Genomic DNA, 6,350 nt, shown 5'->3' with positions numbered 1-6,350 from the left:
AAGGGTGGACAGGTCAGGGTCGGGAGGGGGTGTTTCAAGGCCAAGCGGATGGCCTGGGACCACCAAGAGACAGAGAGAGCTTGGTGGGATGGTGCCATTTGGCTGAGACTTACCTGGGGACAGAGGTGAGTGATGTTGAAAGATATATTTCAAAACATCATGCTGGCTTGTAATCCCAGCACTCTGGGAGGCTGAGGCGGGCAGATCATGAGGTCAGGAGATCGAGACCATCCTGGCTAACACGGTGAAACCCCGTCTCTACTAAAAATACAAAAAAAGAGCGGGCATGGTGGTGGGCGCCTGTAGTCCCAGCTACTCGGGAGGCTGAGGCAGGAGAATGGCGTGAACCCGGGAGGCGGAGCTTGCAGTGAGCCGAGATCGCACCACTACACTCCAGCCTGGGCGACAGAGCGAGACTCTGTCTCAAAACAAACAAACAAACAAAAAAATCATGCTGTACATGATAAATACATCCAATATTATCTGTCGATTTAAAAAAATAATAAAAGGTAAGGTTAAAGAGGTAGGCAGGGAATGGATAATGAAGGACTGTTCCATGAGAAAAGGATCGGCTTTCACCCTGGAGATGAAGGGACTCACGGGTTTTAAGCAGGGGAGTGAATCAGATTTTCTTTATTCTCAGAAGCTGGGGAAAAGGTTGGCGTTTTAGTTGGGAAGAGGCTAAATACCCCAATAATTAGAACTCAAAAGAATTTAAGTTAGTGACAAGATAATTGTTCTTGGCTCTGTATCTCTGACCTTTGTGAGGTATAAGTAACAAGAGAAGTCATCAATTAATTTATGTGTTGTTGTCTAAATAAATGTTTCTCAGGATCGTAATTATAGGATGTCAAAGTCAGAAACGGCCTCAGTTAGTGTCTGCTTTAAAATAAAAGCATTGGTGTATTGAATGGTGGGTCCTTGCTTTTTTTTTTTTTTTCTGGTTTGCTGCGTTAATTTAGCACCATCCACCTTCTGTGGCCCCTGAGTAATTGTAAAACCCAGGGTGGAGGCTCTGCCTGGGAGGGCACTGAGAGGGCCCTGGCCCAGCCCAACACTCCCATGCTCAGGGCGATGAGGTCATGCTGGCTCCCACAATACAGGCACAGCAGGTTCAGTAAGAAAGAGACAGGAATGGGCCGGAGAGGTCAGGCATCCTAGGAGGAGGGAAACTAGAGCCTCGGTATATTAATAGATACCACCCCCTTTAGCCTAATTTTCAAAGACAGTGATACAATGACTCCTCCAGATCCAGACTCGAAAAGGCTGGCTTAATAGAATTTAGTCCTGTGCAGCAAATGTCATCAGGAAAAAATCCATCTTGATGGCTTAGTCATTACAGTGGCTTCTGCGGCAGAATGGAACAGCCCTGGCAATGGGTATTAGTCACACACAAGAGATGACTAAGATTTGATTATCTCCTACAATGGAGGTTGAAAAAATGGCTCCCCCAACTCCCAAGTGTGTTTTAAGGTCCCTGGAAATTTCAGCATCATCACCACTACCCTAAAACTGGTATCACCAATCTGGGGAACAACTCCAGACTTTGAGTTAACACTATAGAATGGGCTTGCTTTTCAGAAAATTACCTGCCTTTTTATTTCCTCTGCCTGTGAGAATTCATTGGCAAGCAATATTGTACAGTGCAGTCTCTTGGGAGAGATCGTCCTGAATTTATACTCTGCAACCATTACTCAGCTATGTGTCTTTGAGCAAGTTACTTAACCTCTCTGTGCATCTGGGTCAGCATTTCTAAAATGGGAATAATAATATCTACCTTACAGATGAATATTAAAAGAGGTAACTAGTACGAGGTGCTTAACAGTAAATGCATTTCAGAAAACAATTTTTTTTCATTTATGAATTTCTGTTGTTATAGCGGGATAAAGTCACACCAGGGGAAAGAGGTTGACAGGGACAGACAACACTATAAATGTTAGCTATTATTATAATTCCAACCACGATTTCAAATAATCTTGTTCACTTGTCACAAAACTGATGATGACAGTTACAACACTGTCTGGGTGATTGGCGTCAATCTAGCATTTTACAGCTTCTGGGGGAATTTGTGTCTCCTGTGATTTACCTGCTCTTATCATTTGTCCAATTTTCAATTGGGGCAAGATACCTTTTCTAATCAATCTCAATTGAAACCTATCTTCACACATTCATATGACAGCAACGTCAAGGGTCTTAGACCTTGAGGTGGCCCTGGCTTGCAGATAGACACCATGTAGAATTTATAACCCCTTTGCAGTTAGCTCATTAGGGTCCTGCAGACTTTCTCTCTACAGTGTCTGTGTTTTCATAAGGACATGTAACACTTCTTTATCTTTTTCTTAATGCTTTAGCCATTTCCTATTTTTCCTACTTAGGCTCCCCAACTAAGGAGACATTGACCTTGAGATTTGGTATATAAACCACCATGGATCCCAGAGAGAAAACGGATAATCCAAGAAAAAAAAAAAAACTACACCCCGATTACTTCCACATCTTCCATTATATAGTTGTAAATTGCATTTGTTCAGTCAGCCATTTACTATCTATTCAGCACTTACAATGTGTCAGAAAAGGCACTGGCACTTGTCCAAAGATGGAAAGACGTGGCCCTAGGCTCGAGAAGTGCACACCAATAGAGGACCTGAAGGAAGACAGACACTGCACTTGGCCAAGTGGCTGCAGGGACCAGGGGCACGCCAAGAAAAAGGAGCTGTGGGCGCTATATGCTGCATGCATTTTCTGTCTTAATGTTTGTTTGCCTTTTTTTTCCTATTAAGCTTCTGGAAGCCAGAGCCATCCATGGTGCCTTCCTGGTTTCGCAGAGCTCCAGGGCCTTGTCCACCCTGTGGCCTGCAAGCAGTTCTTCCCTTGCATTCTGTATACCATGAGCTGTGTAGGGCCTGGGGAAATCAGGACACAGTTGTTTCGGCACAGCTCAAGTCTCTGTCGACTTCTTTTCCCTCGTGTGGTGGGTTCAAATTCAGACATCATCCTAATAGAGCAACAGAAACCTATAAATGAGAAAAAAGTTTTTCCAAAACACATTTTCAGAAAGGGTGCTAAGCACGTTATAAAAACTATACCCTCCCCACCTTTTTTTTTTTTTTCAAGACACCCAGGCTGGAGTGCAACGGTGTGATCTCCGCTCACTGCAACCTCCGCCTCCTGGGTTCAAGCGATTCTCCTGTCTCAGCCTCCCGAGTAGCTGAGATTACAGGTGTGTGCCGCCATGCCCGGCTAATTTTTTGTATTTTTAGTAGAGACGGGGTTTCACCATGTTGGCCAGGCTAGTCTCAAACTCCTGAACTCAGGTGATCCACCCACCTTGGCCTCCCAAAGTGCTGGGATTACAGGCATGAGCCACTGCACCCCAGCTCAAGTTATCTCTTTTAATGATCATAACAAATCTCTGAGGTAGATATTATTATCCTTCTTCTAGAGATGAAAAACAGAGGCACAGAGAGGCTAAGTAACTTGCTCTAAGTCACACAGGTGATAAGTGAAGTTTCCAGATTATGAATCCAGGCAGGCCTCTTACCAGAGCCTGGCAATATCCAATATTGTTTATCCATGAAATCTCACTGTTATATAGATGAAATTTTAAAAACAGAGATGGTGAATTCACTTATTAGATTGGCAAAGATTGGGGAGCCAAATTACGCGCAGGGTGAGAAGGGCCTGGGGAACGGTTTTCTCTGCCATCCGTGTAGATAAATAGATAAGGTGATGAACATCCATTCCTCCACTCCTAACAAAAGTCAGAATTTGTTCGGGTAGCCACCTATCTCCAGTTCCAGAGAGCAACTTGAGTATTTCAAAGCAGTGTTTTTCAAATTGTAGGTCATGATCCCCTGGTGAATCATGAAGTCTGTTTAATGGGTTACAGCTAGTGTTTTTCTTAAAAAATGAAATTGAGGAGAAAATGGAGTTTATGGTAGCATCTTTCATTTGGAGTTCTGGCTTCTATGAGAAAACAAATGTCTTTATTACGGAAGCCAATCTGTGTTGAGATTGTTGTTCCTTTGCAGCTGAAAGCATCCTGGCTGATTCACTGGCAGTGTGAACTGTGTGATATTTCTGGAGGGCAATCTGACTATATGTGTCAAAAATTTAACTGAGCATACTCAATAATACCATTTTTAGGGATATATTTCAAGGCAGGAAATGACTGGGTGGACAGTGTACAAGGATGTTCATAGAATCAATATTTTTAATGGCAAAAAATTAGAAAACATGTAAATAATCATCAACAGAGATTCAACTATATCGTATTCTACATTTTATACAACAGAATGCTATGCAGCCAGTAAAATAAATTGGTAAGACTTAAAAAGTAGCAAATTGGGCCAGGTGTGGTGGCTCACGCCTGTAATCCCAACACTTTGGGAGGCTGAGGGAGGCAGATCACTTGAGGTCAGGAGTTCGAGAATAGCCTGGCCAACATGTTGAAACCCCATTTCCACTAAAAATAAAAAATTAGCCAGGCGTGATGGCACGTGCCTGTAATCCCAGCTATTCGGGAGGCTGAGGCAGGAGAATTGCTTGAACCCAGGAGGCGAGAAGCAGAGGTGGTGCTGCTACACTCCAGGCTGGATGACAGAGGGAAACTGTCTCCAAAAAACAAAAAAGCAGCAAATTGCTCATATCATGTATTAGCATGAAAAACTAGAAAACAGTCAAGCCAATGAGTTAAAATGAAAAGTTAAGACACCTGTGATTTTTGCAATCACTAATGTATGATTGATACAGGCAACAAGCATCATTAGACGCAGATGCTAAAACCACTGCGTAAGTAGGAGCAGGATGCTCATACGGTTTCAAAAGACCCCCCCGATAGAGGGAAAAAAGAATCTTTACATGTGGCAGAGGCCACTTTAACCAAGTAGTAAAACTTTGCATTCCCAACAATGGGGCAAACTCACACAGTGAGCCCCTGATGCCAAGTCTCAACATCACTTTGATTATATCCTTGTCAGAAAGATTTAACCAGAATCTAGTCAAAAGGAAACAGACAAAGCCATATTGTAGAGCCTTCCACAAGATAATTGGCTTGGACTAAAAAATGTCCATGTCACAAACAACAACAAAATGTGACAGGGAATATTCTGAGCAGTGATGAACAATAGAAATGTAATGCAGGCAAAAGTGGAATTTTAATATTTTTAAAGCCACATGAAAAAGTGACAAGACAGGTGAAACTAATTTTTAATAATGTATTTTGACCCAACATAATCAATGTATTCTCATTTCAACATGCAATCAAAATAAAATTTGAGTATAGAATATATGAAATTGAATATTGAATTTAAAATTTGAATATTTAAAATTTGAATACTGAGTATAAAATTTGAATATCTGTGTATTAGATAATATTACTGTATTGATGTTAAAGTTGTTGGTAATTATTATGAACTGAATGTTTGCGTTCTCTCACAACGCATATGTTGTGGGAGTGTAGTGTAGTGTATTGGTATTTGGAGATGAGACCTTTGGGAGGGAAATATATTTAGATGAGTTCATAAGGGGCAGGACTCTTGTGATGGGATTAGTGTCCCCATAAACAGAGGAAGAGATGTCAGAGCTTTCTCTCTGTCTCCACCACGTGAAGACATAGTGAGAAGACAGCTGACTGGGTGCGGTGGCTCTTGCCTGTAATCCCAGCACTTTGGGAGGCTGAGGCAGGTGGATCACTTGAGGTCATGAGTTTGAGACCAGCCTAGCTAACATGGTGAAACGCCATCTGTACTAAATATACAAAAATTAGCCGGGTGTGGTGGCGCACATCTGTAATCCCAGCTACTCAGGAGGCTGAGGCAGGAGGATCGCTTGAACCCAGGAGGTGGAAGCTGCAGTGAGCCAAAATTGTGCCACGGCACTTGAGCCTGGGTTACGGAGCAAGACTCCATCTCAAAAACAAACAAACAAACAAACAAAAAATGTGCTCGCTTTGGCAGCACATATACTAAAATTGGAAGGATACAGAGAAGATTAGCACGGTCCTTGCGCAAGGATGCCATGCAAATTCCTGAAGCGTTCCATATTTTTAAATTGTTCTACTATAAAGACATAAAGACACATGCACACATATGTTTATTGCAGCACTGTTCACAATAGCAAAGACTTGAAACCAACCCAAATGCCCACCGATGATAGACTAAATAAAGACAATGTGACACATATACACCATTGAATACTATGCAGCCATAAAAAAGAATGAGTTCATGGCCTTTGCAGGGACATGGATGAAGCTGGAAACCATCCATTCTCAGCAAACTAACACAAGAACAGAAAACCAAACACCACATGTTCTCACTCATAAGTGAGAGTTGAACAATGAGAACACATGGACA

At 42.2% G+C, this 6,350-nt stretch overlaps 1 non-coding gene across 1 annotated transcript; it reads left to right on the top strand.

The window, feature by feature from the left end:
* The first annotated feature begins 5,938 nt into the window (after nucleotides 1-5,938).
* LOC112206974 (U6 spliceosomal RNA) lies at nucleotides 5,939-6,045 on the top strand. Its single transcript, XR_002941452.1, has one exon. It is a non-coding gene; the product is annotated as a U6 spliceosomal RNA (small nuclear RNA).
* The last annotated feature ends 305 nt before the right edge of the window (nucleotides 6,046-6,350 follow it).

The sequence above is a fragment of the Pan troglodytes genome, chromosome 1, assembly GCF_028858775.2.
Source record: "Pan troglodytes isolate AG18354 chromosome 1, NHGRI_mPanTro3-v2.0_pri, whole genome shotgun sequence".
In the NCBI taxonomy this organism is placed as follows: domain Eukaryota; kingdom Metazoa; phylum Chordata; class Mammalia; order Primates; family Hominidae; genus Pan; species Pan troglodytes.
The sequence above is the reverse complement of the archived record's forward strand: the minus strand, read 5'-3'. Positions and strand labels throughout refer to the sequence as shown.